Raw genomic sequence first — 17,350 nt, 5'->3', positions numbered from 1 at the left:
ATGTAGACTGGTGTTCTATGTAGACTGGTGTTCTATGTAGACTGCTGTTCTATGTAGACTGGTGTTCTATGTAGACTGGTGTTCTATGTAGACTGGTGTTCTATGTAGACTGGTGTTCTATGTAGACTGGTGTTCTATGTAGACTGGTGTTCTATGTAGACTGGTGTTCTATGTAGACTGCTGTTCTATGTAGACTGGTGTTCTATGTAGACTGGTGTTCTATGTAGACTGGTGTTCTATGTAGACTGGTGTTCTATGTAGACTGGTGTTCTATGTAGACTGGTGTTCTATGTAGACTGGTGTTCTATGTAGACTGGTGTTCTATGTAGACTGGTGTTCTATGTAGACTGGTGTTCTATGTAGACTGGTGTTCTATGTAGACTGGTGTTCTATGTAGACTGGTGTTCTATGAGGTTGAAAACGGTTGTTGACAAACCGCACAGATTCTGTCTCCCTCTTGAGGCCACAACTAACCACAGATAAAGGAGGGGGGAGTGTGTCTGTTCATTACCACCTTGAATGGCCGCTCTCCTCTGCTGAACTACAATAACACAGAATTATATCATAAATTATGTTTATTTAATCCAATAGCAGGGAACTCCCTTTTTTTTTATTGTGTCCTGAGGAAACAACCTGGCCTCAGGGCAATATGTAGGATTTGGTACGTACATTTCTTTCTCTCCATTTAGTATGATATATTACGTTACGTTAGGTTAGGTTATGAATGGAATAGCGGTTGTACAATACCATATAAATTAGATGATGTATAGTATTATAACGTCTTCCTCTGAGACCAGGCTGCTTGTTGCATCATAACAACAAAGGAGAATCACTTGAAAATGTACGTTGCTGATTAGAAGAGCTAACAACGGTTAGGAGAATTCAAATCAAATCAAATTTTATTTGTCACATACACATGGTTAGTGTTACGCACGCCTCTAAAAAGAGGGAACGCAACTCCCTGCTGCAGAACACAGAAACTGGGGAACGTAACAGTTAGCAGATGTTAATGCGAGTGTAGCGAAATGCTTGTGCTTCTAGTTCCGACAATGCAGTAATAACCAACGAGTAATCTAACCTAACAATTCCACAACTACTACCTTATACACACACGTGTAAAGGGATAAAGAATATGTACATAAAGATATATGAATGAGTGATGGTACAGAACGGCATAGGCAAGATGCAGTAGATGGTATAGTGTACAGTCTATACATATGAGATGAGTAATGTAGGGTATGTAAACATAAAGTGGCATAGTTTAAAGTGGCTAGTGATACATGTATTACATAAAGATGGCAAGATGCAGTAGATGATATAGAGTACAGTATATACATATACATATGAGATGAGTAATGTAGGGTATGTAAACATTATATTAAGTGGCATTGTTTAAAGTGGCTAGTGATACATTTTTACATAATTTCCATCAATTCCCATTATTAAAGTGGCTGGAGTTGAGTCAGTATGTTGGCAGCGGACGCTAAATGTTAGTGGTGGCTGTTTAACAGTCTGATGGCCTTGAGATAGAAGCTGTTTTTCAGTCTCTCGGTCCCTGCTTTGATGCACCTGTACTGACCTCGCCTTCTGGATGATAGCGGGGTGAACAGGCAGTGGCTCGGGTGGTTGTTGTCCTTGATGATCTTTATGGCCTTCCTGTGACATCGGGTGGTGTAGGTGTCCTGGAGGGCAGGTAGTTTGCCCCCGGTGATGCGTTGTGCAGACCTGACTACCCTCTGGAGAGCCTTACGGCTGTGGGCGGAGCAGTTGCCGTACCAGGCGGTGATACAGCCCGACAGGATGCTCTCGATTGTGCATCTGTAGAAGTTTGTGAGTGCTTTTGGTGACAAGCTGAATTTCTTCAGCCTCCTGAGGTTGAAGAGGCGCTGCTGCGCCTTCTTCACAACGCTGTCTGTGTGGGTGGACCAATTCAGTTTGTCCGTGATGTGTACACCGAGGAACTTAAAACTTTCCACCTTCTCTACTACTGTCCCGTCGATGTGGATAGGGGGGTGCTCCCTCTGCTGTTTCCTGAAGTCCACAATCATCTCCTTTGTTTTGTTGACGTTGAGTGTGAGGTTATTTTCCTGACACCACACTCCGAGGGCCCTCACCTCCTCCCTGTAGGCCATCTCGTCGTTGTTGGTAATCAAGCCTACCACTGTAGTGTCGTCTGCTAACTTGATGATTGAGTTGGAGGTGTGCATGGGCACGCAGTCGTGGGTGAACAGGGAGTACAGGAGAGGGCTCAGAACGCACCCTTGTGGGGCCCCAGTGTTGAGGATCAGCGGGGTGGAGATGTTGTTACCTACCCTCACCACCTGGGGGCGGCCCGTCAGGAAGTCCAGGACCCAGTTGCACAGGGCGGGGTCGAGACCCAGGGTCTCGAGCTTGATGACGAGTTTGGAGGGTACTATGGTGTTAAATGCTGAGCTGTAGTCGATGAACAGCATTCTCACATAGGTATTCCTCTTGTCCAGATGGGTTAGGGCAGTGTGCAGTGTGGTTGCGATTGCGTCGTCTGTGGACCTATTGGGGTGGTAAGAAAATTGGAGTGGGTCTAGGGTGTCCGGTAGGGTGGAGGTGATATGGTCCTTGACTAGTCTCTCAAAGCACTTCATGATGACGGAAGTGAGTGCTACGGGGCGGTAGTCGTTTAGCTCAGTTACCTTAGCTTTCTTGGGAACAGGAACAATGGTTGCCCTCTTGAAGCATGTGGGAACAGCAGACTGGGATAAGGATTGATTGAATATGTCCGTAAACACACCAGCCAGCTGGTCTGCGCATGCTCTGAGGACGCGGCTGGGAATGCCGTCTGGGCCTGCAGCCTTGCGAGGGTTAACACGTTTAAATGTTTTACTCACCTCGGCTGCAGTGAAGGAGAGCCCGCAGGTTTTGGTAGCGGGCCGTGTCAGTGGCACTGTATTGTCCTCAAAGCGAGCAAAAAAGTTATTTAGTCTATCTGGGAGCAAGACATCCTGGTCCGCGACGGGGCTGGTTTTCTTTTTGTAATCCGTGATTGACTGTAGATTGACCTATCAGGTTAGGTGAATTAGGTTAGGGGGGAAGGGTTAGCTAAAATGTTACCGTTTGTAATGTAACATACAGTATCATACTTAGTGGAGGTGCACAAATGTACTTCAGATGGCCAACGTGAGTCCAGTCGAGGACTGTATCAACAGCACCATGCCACAACCCCAGTCATTTCAGATCAACCTATTGTTGATCAGAGCTCCCCGACCTCTGCCCAGAACTTTGAAATGATGTCAATATTTCCCATTTCTACTACGGTTCATGATGACAAATATATATATACACTGCTCAAAAAAATAAAGGGAACACTTAAACAACACAATGTAACTCCAAGTCAATCACACTTCTGTGAAATCAAACTGTCCACTTAGGAAGCAACACTGATTGACAATAAATTTCACATGCTGTTGTGCAAATGGAATAGACAAAAGGTGGAAATTATAGGCAATTAGCAAGACACCCCCAATAAAGGAATGGTTCTGCAGGTGGTGACCACAGACCACTTCTCAGTTCCTATGCTTCCTGGCTGATGTTTTGGTCACTTTTGAATGCTGGCGGTGCTTTCACTCTAGTGGTAGCATGAGACGGAGTCTACAACCCACACAAGTGGCTCAGGTAGTGCAGTTCATCCAGGATGGCACATCAATGCGAGCTGTGGCAAAAAGGTTTGCTGTGTCTGTCAGCGTAGTGTCCAGAGCATGGAGGCGCTACCAGGAGACAGGCCAGTACATCAGGAGACGTGGAGGAGGCCGTAGGAGGGCAACAACCCAGCAGCAGGACCGCTACCTCCGCCTTTGTGCAAGGAGGTGCACTGCCAGAGCCCTGCAAAATGACCTCCAGCAGGCCACAAATGTGCATGTGTCTGCTCAAACGGTCAGAAACAGACTCCGTATGGACGTATGGAGAGGATTGAGAGCCATGCGTCCTCCGAAACACGACCCAACCTGCTTTTTCTGCCGGCCAAACCCTCCCCTAACCCAGACGACGCTGGGCCAATTGTGCGCCACCCCATGGGTTTCCCGGTCGCGGCCGGCTGCTACAGAGCCTGGACTCGAACCCAGAATCTCTAGTGGCATAGCTAGTACTGAGATGCAGTGCCTTAGACGACTGCTCAACTCGGGAGGCCATCTTTTTACAGTTCACTCTATTATAACATCATTCACTACTGTAAGGTGCTGTTACGTCCGTCGTTAGATGAATGAGACCAAGGTGCAGCGTGGTAAGTGTACATCTTTCTTTATTGATGAACACCAAAAAACAACAAAATAGAAACGAAACGTAACATTCTGCAGGCTACATAGTAACTAATGCAAAAACAAGATCCCACAAACTCAGGTGGAAAAAAGGCTGCCTAAGTATGATCCCCAATCAGAGACAACGATAGACAGCTGCCTCTGATTGGGAACCATACCCGGCCAACAAAGAAATAGAAAACATAGATTTGCCCACCCAAGTCACACCCTGACCTAACCAAATAGAAAATAAAAAAGGCTCTCTAAGGTCAGGGCGTGACAGGGGCTGTGAATTATAATATCATTCACTACTGTAATTTACTGTGAATTATAATATAATTCACTACTGTAATTTACTGTGAATTATAACATCATCCACTACTGTAATTTACTGGGAATTATAACATCATTCACTACTGTAATTTACTGGGAATTCTAATGTCATTTACTACTGTAATTTACTGTGAATTATAATATAATTCACTACTGTAATTTACTGGGAAGTATAATATAATTCACTACTGTAAGGTACTTTGACAGTCCAGCAGCAGATGCACATATCATTATACACTATCTACGGTAGTATCTACGGTAATATCTACAGTAGTATCTACATCGTATGTCCCAGGCAGTAAACAGAACCTGCAGTACCGACTTTAACTGTACGTCATAGATTTTACTTGGAGAATTGACATACCCTAGATACTTAATTGAGGATGTTTTGTGAAAGAACAATGACGTGGAGTTACTCTTGTTAAAATGTCTCATTAATTTCTCAGCCAAGTCTTATTCATGTATATTTTCTGGAGAGAAACCAGGTCAGTAGCAGTCAGTCAGTGTCCCGGACAATAGAACCACCTCCATCCAGCAGTGTCTGGGACCACTGGCTTTAGCCATGACTCCACGGAGAAAGAATGCATCATTGTTTCCCTGCATATCAAGCTGTCGCAAACACACACGAACACAGACGCACATGCCCGCACACACACACACACACACACACACACACACACACACACACACACACACACACACACACACACACACACACACACACACACACACACACACACACACACACACACACACACACACACACACACACACACACACACACACACACCACTGACAACAACAACTATAGAATATATGTTAGCAGCAACACAAGCTACGCCACAACATAATAATCACACGTTTCTGTGTCTTTCTCATGGAGAACACTTGTGCTTGGTAAACAGCAACTGAATCAATGGACCTCTGGCCCTTGTTTCCCTGTGTCCCTGTTGTTGCCTAGAGAGATCCCATCAGCGACGGCATGATACAGAATGGAACCGTCCATCAGGTTGTGTCACAAATGGACCCCCCCCTTATTTCCCATAGGGCTCTGGTCTAAAGTAGTGCACTACGTAGGGAATAGGGTGCTGATCGGAGACACGGTACCTGTCTGTTAGTAGCATGATGAGATGGTAATAGTTATGTATCACGTTGGGACAGGATCCTCGTCTCAGTTCTCTGGACCACAGCTGTTGTGTTACGGAGACAGAGGGCTGCATCTCAAATGGCTCCGGTCCAAAGTAGTGCACTACGTAGGGAATAGGGTGCCAGCCCTGGTCCAAAGTAGTGCACTACGTAGGGAATAGGGTGCCAGCCCTGGTCCAAAGTAGTGCACTACGTAGGGAATAGGGTGCCAGTCCTGGTCCAAAGTAGTGCACTACATAGGGAATAGGGTGCCAGCCCTGGTCCAAAGTAGTGCACTACGTAGGGAATAGGGCTCTGGTCCAAAGTAGTGCACTACGTAGGGAATAGGGTGCCATTTGGGATGCACACGGGGGAAACAGCCCACTGGATTACTGTTCTGTCCTAGCCTGTTCCTGTCCAGTCTTACAGGTCATACCACATCTATCCAATCATATAGCTCAATATGAAACTGTTTGTGATTGGATGTGTGGTGTGTTGATTGATGAGGTTTTTAAAGAGAATGAATGTGTCTTTTTTTTGGTTGTAATGTAAAATGGTTCTCATGCTGTGATCCGGTAGTTCATCACAGCCTTGGAGGGTGTGTTATTATTGTGCTGTTTGATGCCCCTGTTTGGAGACGACGGGGGAACTTAGCGTCGACACTGATTGTATTAGAGGACTGTCAGACATTATAGGGAATGAGATGTACTTTCCTAATGACAGGTGGGAACTAACACAGGGTGGGGTGTGAGGTGACTGGGGAGTGATGTCATAGAAAAACACGTCATCACTATCTAGAACCTCATAGGATTCTTCGACTGTCCCCTTTTTGTTTCCAGGTTAGACCCTTTTAAGTTCCCTTACTACAGAAGGTTCTACAGTTCTATCTGGAAACAAAAATGGTTCTCCTACGGAGACAGCCAAAGAACCCTTTTGGAACCATTTTTCAAAGAGTATGAGAGACGGTGCTACTCATGAGAGGACAACCATGAGAGGACTGTCATGAGAGGACAACCATGAGAGGACCGTCATGAGAGGACAACCATGAGAGGACTGTCATGAGAGGACAACCATGAGAGGACAACCATGAGAGGACGGTCATGAGAGGACAACCATGAGAGGACCGTCATGAGAGGACGGTCATGAGAGGACAACCATGAGAGGACAACCATGAGAGGACGGTCATGAGAGGACAACCATGAGAGGACCGTCATGAGAGGACGGTCATGAGAGGACAACCATGAGAGGACAACCATGAGAGGACGGTCATGAGAGGACAACCATGAGAGGACTGTCATGAGAGTACAACCATGAGAGGACAACCATGACAGGACGGTCATGAGAGGACAACCATGAGAGGACCGTCATGAGAGGACGGTCATGAGAGGACAACCATGAGAGGACGGTCATGAGAGGACAACCATGAGAGGACAACCATGAGAGGACGGTCATGAGAGGACGGTCATGAGAGGACAACCATGAGAGGACAACCATGAGAGGACGGTCATGAGAGGACAACCATGAGAGGACAACCATGAGAGGACGGTCATGAGAGGACAACCATGAGAGGACAACCATGAGAGGACGGTCATGAGAGGACAACCATGAGAGGACGGTCATGAGAGGACAACCATGAGAGGACAACCATGAGAGGACGGTCATGAGAGGACGGTCATGAGAGGACAACCATGAGAGGACAACCATGAGAGGACGGTCATGAGAGGACAACCATGAGAGGACAACCATGAGAGGACGGTCATGAGAGGACAACCATGAGAGGACAACCATGAGAGGACGGTCATGAGAGGACAACCATGAGAGGACAACCATGAGAGAAAGGTCTGGAAGAGCACAACCATGAGAGGACCGTCATGAGAAGAAGGTCTTGAGAGGACAACAGAGAATTTGGAAAAAGTTTAAAGTAGTTCACATAATTCATAATATACTCCATTAAAGACAAATCAATCATTTCATTATTATAATGTAGACTTTGCTTTTAAATCCACTAAATAGAAAGACAGACGGACTTACAGTAAAAGGATGAGCCATGATAGGGTAGGTCTTCCTGACGGGCAGACCACAGGCTGTGAGGATTGGCAACAACACCTCCTCCACAATGACTCTTAACACAGGGGCCCCCCAGGGCTGTGTCCTCAGCCCTCTGCTGTACTCCCTGTTCACCCACACCTGACTCAACACAGGGCCCTCCCAGGGCTGTGTCCTCAGTCCTCTGCTGTACTCCCTGTTCAACCAAAAACTGACTCAACACAGGGGCCCCCCAGGGCTGTGTCCTCAGTCCTCTGCTGTACTCCCTGTTCACCCACACAGGGGTCCTCCATGTCTGTGTCCTTAGTCTTCTGCTGTACTCCTTGTTCACCCACACAGGGGCCCCCCAGGGCTGTGTCCTCAGCCCTCTGCTGTACTCCCTGTTCAACCACAAACTGACTCTTAACAGTCAGCCTATACAGAGGAAGTACTGTAGGTGAACTTGCGTTGTGGTGCCAGGACAACAACATCTCCCTAAACGTCAGAAAAACAAATACATTTATTCTACTGAGACATTTACTTTATGTTCATATGATGTTTTATTAGTTCTTATTGTTTTAGTTGTCCAGAAGGAACCTGCAGTAATCATTTAGTTGTCCAGAAGTAACCTGCAGTAATCATTTAGTTGTCCAGAAGGAACCTGCAGTAATCATTTAGTTGTCCAGAAGGAACCTACAGTAATCATTTAGTTGTCCAGAAGGAACCTGCAGTAATCATTTAGTTGTCCAGAAGGAACCTACAGTAATCATTTAGTTGTCCAGAAGGAACCTGCAGTAATCATTTAGTTGTCCAGAAGGAACCTACAGTAATCATTTAGTTGTCCAGAAGGAACCTGCAGTAATCATTTAGTTGTCCAGAAGGAACCTGAGGTAATCATTTAGTTGTCCAGAAGGAACCTTTACTAATCATTTAGTTGTCCAGAAGGAACCTGCAGTAATCATTCAGTTGTCCAGAAGGAACCTGTGGTAATCATTTAGTTGTCCAGAAGGAACCTGCAGTAATCATTTAGTTGTCCAGAAGGAACCTTTACTAATCATTTAGTTGTCCAGAAGGAACCTGCAGTAATCATTTAGTTGTCCAGAAGGAACCTGCAGTAATCATTTAGTTGTCCAGAAGGAACCTGCAGTAATCATTTAGTTGTCCAGAAGGAACCTGCGGTAATCATTTAGTTGTCCAGAAGGAACCTGCAGTAATCATTTAGTTGTCCAGAAGGAACCTGCAGTAATCATTTAGTTGTCCAGAATGAACCTACAGTAATCATTTAGGTGCCCAGAAGGAACCTGCAGTAATCATTTAGTTGTCCAGAAGGAACCTGCAGTAATCATTTAGTTGTGCAGAAGGAACCTGCAGTAATCATTTAGTTGTCCAGAAGGAACCTGCTGTAATCATTTAGTTGTCCTGAAGGAACCTACAGTAATCATTTAGTTGTCCAGAAGGAACCTGCGGTAATCATTTAGTTGTCCAGAAGGAACCTGCAGTAATCATTTAGTTGTGCAGAAGGAACCTGCAATAATCATTTAGTTGTCCAGAAGGAACCTGCAGTAATCATTTACTTGTCCAGAAGGAACCTGTGGTAATCATTTAGTTGTCCAGAAGGAACCTGCAGTAATCATTTAGTTGTCCAGAAGGAACCTGCAGTAATCATTTAGTTGTCCAGAAGGAACCTGCAGTAATCATTTAGTTGTCCAGAAGGAACCTACAGTAATCATTTAGTTGTCCAGAAGGAACCTGCAGTAATCATTTAGTTGTCCAGAAGGAACCTGCAGTAATCATTTAGTTGTCCAGAAGGAACCTGCAGTAATCATTTAGTTGTCCAGAAGGAACCTGCAGTAATCATTTAGTTGTCCAGAAGGAACCTGCAGTAATCATTTAGTTGTCCAGAAGTAACCTGTGGTATTCATTTAGTTGTCCAGAAGGAACCTGCAGTAATCATTTAGTTGTCCAGAAGTAACCTGGGGTATTCATTTAGTTGTCCAGAAGGAACCTGCAGTAATCATTTAGTTGTCCAGAAGGAACCTACAGTAATCATTTAGTTGTCCAGAAGGAACCTACAGTAATCATTTAGTTGTCCAGAAGGAACCTGCGGTGATCATTTAGTTGTCCAGAAGGAACCTGCAGTAATCATTTAGTTGTCCAGAAGGAACCTGCAGTAATCATTTAGTTGTCCAGAAGGAACCTGCAGTAATCATTTAGTTGTCCAGAAGGAACCTGCAGTAATCATTTAGTTGTCCAGAAGGAACCTGCAGTAATCATTTAGTTGTCCAGAAGTAACCTGCGGTATTCATTTAGTTGTCCAGAAGGAACCTGCAGTAATCATTTAGTTGTCCAGAAGTAACCTGGGGTATTCATTTAGTTGTCCAGAAGGAACCTGCAGTAATCATTTAGTTGTCCAGAAGGAACCTACAGTAATCATTTAGTTGTCCAGAAGGAACCTACAGTAATCATTTAGTTGTCCAGAAGGAACGTGCGGTGATCATTTAGTTGTCCAGAAGGAACCTGCAGTAATCATTTAGTTGTCCAGAAGGAACCTGCGGTAATCATTTAGTTGTCCAGAAGTAACCTGCAGTAATCATTTAGTTGTCCAGAGGGAACCTGCAGTAATCATTTAGTTGTCCAGAAGGAACCTACAGTAATCATTTAGTTGTCCAGAAGGAACCTGCAGTAATCATTTAGTTGTCCAGAAGTAACCTGTGGTATTCATTTAGTTGTCCAGAAGGAACCTGCAGTAATCATTTAGTTGTCCAGAAGGAACCTGCAGTAATAATTTAGTTGTCCAGAAGGAACCTACAGTAATCATTTAGTTGTCCAGAAGGAACCTGCAGTAATCATTTAGTTGTCCAGAAGGAACCTGTGGTAATCATTTAGTTGTCCAGAAGGAACCTGCAGTAATCATTTAGTTGTCCAGAAGGAACCTGCAGTAATCATTTAGTTGTCCAGAAGGAACCTGCAATAATCATTTAGTTGTCCAGAAGGAATCTGCAGTAATCATTTAGTTGTCCAGAAGGAACCTGTGGTAATCATTTAGTTGTCCAGAAGGAACCTGCAGTAATCATTTAGTTGTCCAGAAGGAACCTGCAGTAATCATTTAGTTGTCCAGAAGGAACCTGCAGTAATCATTTAGTTGTCCAGAAGGAACCTACAGTAATCATTTAGTTGTCCAGAAGGAACCTGCAGTAATCATTTAGTTGTCCAGAAGGAACCTGCAGTAATCATTTAGTTGTCCAGAAGGAACCTGCAGTAATCATTTAGTTGTCCAGAAGGAACCTGCAGTAATCATTTAGTTGTCCAGAAGGAACCTGCAGTAATCATTTAGTTGTCCAGAAGTAACCTGTGGTATTCATTTAGTTGTCCAGAAGGAACCTGCAGTAATCATTTAGTTGTCTAGGAGGAACCTGCAGTAATCATTTAGTTGTCCAGAAGTAACCTACAGTAATCATTTAGTTGTCCAGAAGTAACCTACGGTGATCATTTAGTTGTCCAGAAGGAACCTGCAGTAATCATTTAGTTGTCCAGAAGGAACCTGCAGTAATCATTTAGTTGTCCAGAAGGAACCTACAGTAATCATTTAGTTGTCCAGAAGGAACCTACAGTAATCATTTAGTTGTCCAGAAGGAACCTGCAGTAATCATTTAGTTGTCCAGAAGGAACCTGCAGTAATCATTTAGTTGTCCAGAAGGAACCTGCAGTAATCATTTAGTTGTCCAGAAGGAACCTGCAGTAATCATTTAGTTGTCCAGAAGTAACCTGTGGTATTCATTTAGTTGTCCAGAAGGAACCTGCAGTAATCATTTAGTTGTCTAGGAGGAACCTGCAGTAATCATTTAGTTGTCCAGAAGTAACCTACAGTAATCATTTAGTTGTCCAGAAGTAACCTACGGTGATCATTTAGTTGTCCAGAAGGAACCTGCAGTAATCATTTAGTTGTCCAGAAGGAACCTGCAGTAATCATTTAGTTGTCCAGAAGGAACCTACAGTAATCATTTAGTTGTCCAGAAGGAACCTACAGTAATCATTTAGTTGTCCAGAAGGAACCTGCAGTAATCATTTAGTTGTCCAGAAGGAACCTGCAGTAATCATTTAGTTGTCCAGAAGGAACCTGCAGTAATCATTTAGTTGTCCAGAAGGAACCTGCAGTAATCATTTAGTTGTCCAGAAGGAACCTGCAGTAATCATTTAGTTGTCCAGAAGTAACCTGTGGTATTCATTTAGTTGTCCAGAAGGAACCTGCAGTAATCATTTAGTTGTCTAGGAGGAACCTGCAGTAATCATTTAGTTGTCCAGAAGTAACCTACAGTAATCATTTAGTTGTCCAGAAGTAACCTACGGTGATCATTTAGTTGTCCAGAAGGAACCTGCAGTAATCATTTAGTTGTCCAGAAGGAACCTGCAGTAATCATTTAGTTGTCCAGAAGGAACCTACAGTAATCATTTAGTTGTCCAGAAGGAACCTACAGTAATCATTTAGTTGTCCAGAAGGAACCTGCAGTAATCATTTAGTTGTCCAGAAGGAACCTGCAGTAATCATTTAGTTGTCCAGAAGGAACCTGCAGTAATCATTTAGTTGTCCAGAAGGAACCTGCAGTAATCATTTAGTTGTCCAGAAGGAACCTGCAGTAATCATTTAGTTATCCAGAAGGAACCTGCAGTAATCATTTAGTTATCCAGAAGGAACCTGCAGTAATCATTTAGTTGTCCAGAAGGAACCTGCAGTAATCATTTAGTTGTGCAGAAGGAACCTGCAGTAATCATTTAGTTGTCCAGAAGGAACCTGCAGTAATCATTTAGTTGTCCAGAAGGAACCTACAGTAATCATTTAGTTGTCCAGAAGGAACCTGCAGTAATCATTTAGTTGTCCAGAAGGAACCTGCAGTAATCATTTAGTTGTCCAGAAGGAACCTGCAGTAATCATTTAGTTGTCCAGAAGGAACCTGCAGTAATCATTTAGTTGTCCAGAAGGAACCTACACTAATCACTTAGTTGTCCAGAAGGAACCTGCAGTAATCATTTAGTTGTCCAGAAGGAACCTGCAGTAATCATTTAGTTGTCCAGAAGGAACCTGCAGTAATCATTTAGTTGTCCAGAAGGAACCTGCAGTAATCATTTAGTTGTCCAGAAGGAACCTGCAGTAATCATTTAGTTGTCCAGAAGGAACCTACAGTAATCATTTAGTTGTCCAGAAGGAACCTACAGTAATCATTTAGTTGTCCAGAAGGAACCTGCAGTAATCATTTAGTTGTCCAGAAGGAACCTACAGTAATCATTTAGTTGTCCAGAAGGAACCTGCAGTAATCATTTAGTTGTCCAGAAGGAACCTGCAGTAATCATTTAGTTGTCCAGAAGGAACCTGCAGTAATCATTTAGTTGTCCAGAGGGAACCTGCAGTAATCATTTAGTTGTCCAGAAGGAACCAACAGTAATCATTTAGTTGTCCAGAAGGAACCTGCGGTAATCATTTAGTTGTCCAGAAGGAACCTGCAGTAATCATTTAGTTGTGCAGAAGGAACCTGCAGTAATCATTTAGTTGTCCAGAAGGAACCTGCAGTAATCATTTAGTTGTCCAGAAGGAACCTGCGGTAATCATTTAGTTGTCCAGAAGGAACCTGCAGTAATCATTTAGTTGTGCAGAAGGAACCTGCAGTAATCATTTAGTTGTCCAGAAGGAACCTGCAGTAATCATTTAGTTGTCCAGAAGGAACCTGTGGTAATCATTTAGTTGTCCAGAAGGAACCTGCAGTAATCATTTAGTTGTCCAGAAGGAACCTGCAGTAATCATTTAGTTGTCCAGAAGGAACCTGCAGTAATCATTTAGTTGTCCAGAAGGAACCTGCAGTAATCATTTAGTTGTCCTAAAGGAACCTGCGGTAATCATTTAGTTGTCCAGAAGGAACCTGCAGTAATCATTTAGTTGTCCAGAAGGAACCTGCAGTAATCATTTAGTTGTCCAGAAGGAACCTGCAGTAATCATTTATTTGTTCAGAATGAACCTGCGGTAATCATTTAGTTGTCCAGAAGGAACCTGCAGTAATCATTTAGTTGTCCAGAAGGAACCTGCAGTAATCATTTAGTTGTCCAGAAGGAACCTGCAGTAATCATTTAGTTGTCCAGAAGGAACCTACACTAATCATTTAGTTGTCCAGAAGGAACCTGCAGTAATCATTTAGTTGTCCAGAAGGAACCTGCAGTAATCATTTAGTTGTCCAGAAGGAACCTGCAGTAATCATTTAGTTGTCCAGAAGGAACCTGCAGTAATCATTTAGTTGTCCAGAAGGAACCTGCAGTAATCATTTAGTTGTCCAGAAGGAACCTACAGTAATCATTTAGTTGTCCAGAAGGAACCTACAGTAATCATTTAGTTGTCCAGAAGGAACCTGCAGTAATCATTTAGTTGTCCAGAAGGAACCTGCAGTAATCATTTAGTTGTCCAGAAGGAACCTGCAGTAATCATTTAGTTGTCCAGAAGGAACCTGCAGTAATCATTTAGTTGTCCAGAGGGAACCTGCAGTAATCATTTAGTTGTCCAGAAGGAACCTGCAGTAATCATTTAGTTGTCCAGAAGGAACCTGCAGTAATCATTTAGTTGTCCAGAAGGAACCTACAGTAATCATTTAGTTGTCCAGAAGGAACCTGCAGTAATCATTTAGTTGTCCAGAAGGAACCTGCAGTAATCATTTAGTTGTCCAGAAGGAACCTGCAGTAATCATTTAGTTGTCCAGAGGGAACCTGCAGTAATCATTTAGTTGTCCAGAAGGAACCTACAGTAATCATTTAGTTGTCCAGAAGGAACCTGCGGTAATCATTTAGTTGTCCAGAAGGAACCTGCAGTAATCATTTAGTTGTGCAGAAGGAACCTGCAGTAATCATTTAGTTGTCCAGAAGGAACCTGCAGTAATCATTTAGTTGTCCAGAAGGAACCTGTGGTAATCATTTAGTTGTCCAGAAGGAACCTGCAGTAATCATTTAGTTGTCCAGAAGGAACCTGCAGTAATCATTTAGTTGTCCAGAAGGAACCTGCAGTAATCATTTAGTTGTCCAGAAGGAACCTGCAGTAATCATTTAGTTGTCCAGAAGGAACCTGTGGTAATCATTTAGTTGTCCAGAAGGAACCTGCAGTAATCATTTAGTTGTCCAGAAGGAACCTGCAGTAATCATTTAGTTGTCCAGAAGGAACCTGCAGTAATCATTTAGTTGTCCAGAAGGAACCTGCGGTAATCATTTAGTTGTCCAGAAGGAACCTGCAGTAATCATTTAGTTGTCCAGAAGGAACCTGCAGTAATCATTTAGTTGTCCAGAAGGAACCTGCAGTAATCATTTAGTTGTCCAGAAGGAACCTGCAGTAATCATTTAGTTGTCCAGAAGGAACCTACAGTAATCATTTAGTTGTCCAGAAGGAACCTGCAGTAATCATTTAGTTGTCCAGAAGGAACCTGCAGTAATCATTTAGTTGTCCAGAGGGAACCTGCAGTAATCATTTAGTTGTCCAGAAGGAACCTGCAGTAATCATTTAGTTGTCCAGAAGGAACCTGCAGTAATCATTTAGTTGTCCAGAAGGAACCTACAGTAATCATTTAGTTGTCCAGAAGGAACCTGCAGTAATCATTTAGTTGTCCAGAAGGAACCTGCAGTAATCATTTAGTTGTCCAGAAGGAACCTGCAGTAATCATTTAGTTGTCCAGAAGGAACCTGCAGTAATCACTTAGTTGGACGGTGTATACAATGTGTATCCTGTACATAGGACTAATACAACTTGAAACTTGAAAAATGACCACGTGCCTAGAAAAGGATGATATGTTTTGAAGACCACAGTGATCAACCACAAAGAGCAATGTTCTATAGAGCTGGGAGGGCCTGCTGTTTCATCACTAATTGTACTTAATTGTCCAGCTTTTCTTCTTTCTCTCTCTCTGTGTGTGTGTGTGTGTGTGTGTGTGTGTGTGTGTGTGTGTGTGTGTGTGTGTGTGTGTGTGTGTGTGTGTGTGTGTGTGTGTGTGTGTGTGTGTGTGTGTGTGTGTGTGTGTGTGTGTGTGTGTGTGTGTGTGTGTGTGTTAGAGAGAGAATCAGAATGGTGTGTGTGTAAGTGTTTTCTATCTATATTTGCACACAGCAACAGGTGGCAGTGTGTTGTACAGAAGATATACTGACGATCAGAAAAGGGAAAACATGAAAATAAGCAAGAAGGAACGACAGAGGAGAGAGAGAGAGAGAGAGAGAGACAGAGAGAGAGAGGGAGAGAGAGAGAGAAAGAGAGTGAGAGAGAGAGTGAGAGAGAGAGAGAGAGAGAGAAAGAGAGGGAGAGAGAGAGAGGGAGGGAGGGAGAGAGAGAGAGGGAGGGAGGGAGAGAGAGCGGGAGGGAGGGAGAGAGAGAGAGGGAGAGAGAGAAAAACAAAGAGAGAGAAAGAGAGCGAGAGAAAGAGAGAGAGAGAGAGAGAGAGAGAGAGAGAGAGAGATAGAGAGGCAGAGAGAGAGAGAGAGAGAGAGAGAGAGAGAGAGAGAGAGAGAGAGAGAGGGATGGTAGGGAGGTTATCTAGTCAGAATGAGAGCCAGAGAAAGGAGAAAGGGGAGGGGGTTGGTGGGTTGGTGTGTCATATTTCTAGTGGTCCCACAGATCCCTCCTTACAGACTTACAGAACAACAGGTGAAGCGGACCCTACAGGGCAGTCTAGTCCCCAACCCAGAGGTCCACAACACCTCCGAACCCCAGACATCTCTCTCTCTCTTTCTCCTTCTCTATTCCTCTCTCTGTCTCCTCATTTGCCTCCTTCGATTCCAGGTCTGAGTTCCAACCATCCAAGGTCTTCATGTTCATCAGTAGTCTGGATGGAGGAAGAGCAGCAACGCAGTAGGAATTAAAACTGGTTGAAGCTTCTATTTGGAAAAGCCCACAACGTTTTAGTCCTCGTCATCTATAAAGGTGAGATTTTTTTGTTAACAGTTTTTTAAATTATTTTTTAAATTCATTTTGTATGAATTTGTCAATATATTCTTATATTTAATATCAACAAATTAATTTACATCAAATCATGTTTTTATTTGTATTTATTTTTCCCCCCTAAATGATTGGCTTGACAAATACATCCAGTAAAATATTAGTTTTGTTTGGATTTGAATTTCAATGTATTGCAATTGATAGATAATTATTTGTTACAATGATGTAAAAATGTTGATTTTCAATGTGAACATTTATTTACTCAATTGTGTGTCGTGTTTAAAAAAAATATAATTTAAACTTTGAAAATATCCAAACAATTACAGAAGGAAAACATAATAATATAAATTTTTTTCAAATGTAAATATGTTTATTACTATTATTATTGTTATTATTATTGTGATGTTGGTGTCACTATCGGTGATCATTTTGACGTTAGTGTCACTAGTCTAATTTAATCTACTAAATTCTTACATTTTATATTTGAGATATTTTCCTTTTATGAAAATATGGAAACGTCGCAAAGCGTCCCTGGAACAAATGAGAGGTCAGTGCCTTGCTCAAAGGGCACATCGGCAGATTTTTAAAACCTTGTCGTCTCTAACCGCTACGCTACATTGAACAACAAAAAAATGTGTCAACAAAATGTTTGGACCAG

Source organism: Salvelinus namaycush, unplaced genomic scaffold (genome assembly GCF_016432855.1).
Source record: "Salvelinus namaycush isolate Seneca unplaced genomic scaffold, SaNama_1.0 Scaffold1950, whole genome shotgun sequence".
Classification (NCBI taxonomy): domain Eukaryota; kingdom Metazoa; phylum Chordata; class Actinopteri; order Salmoniformes; family Salmonidae; genus Salvelinus; species Salvelinus namaycush.
This window is presented reverse-complemented; position numbering follows the sequence as displayed.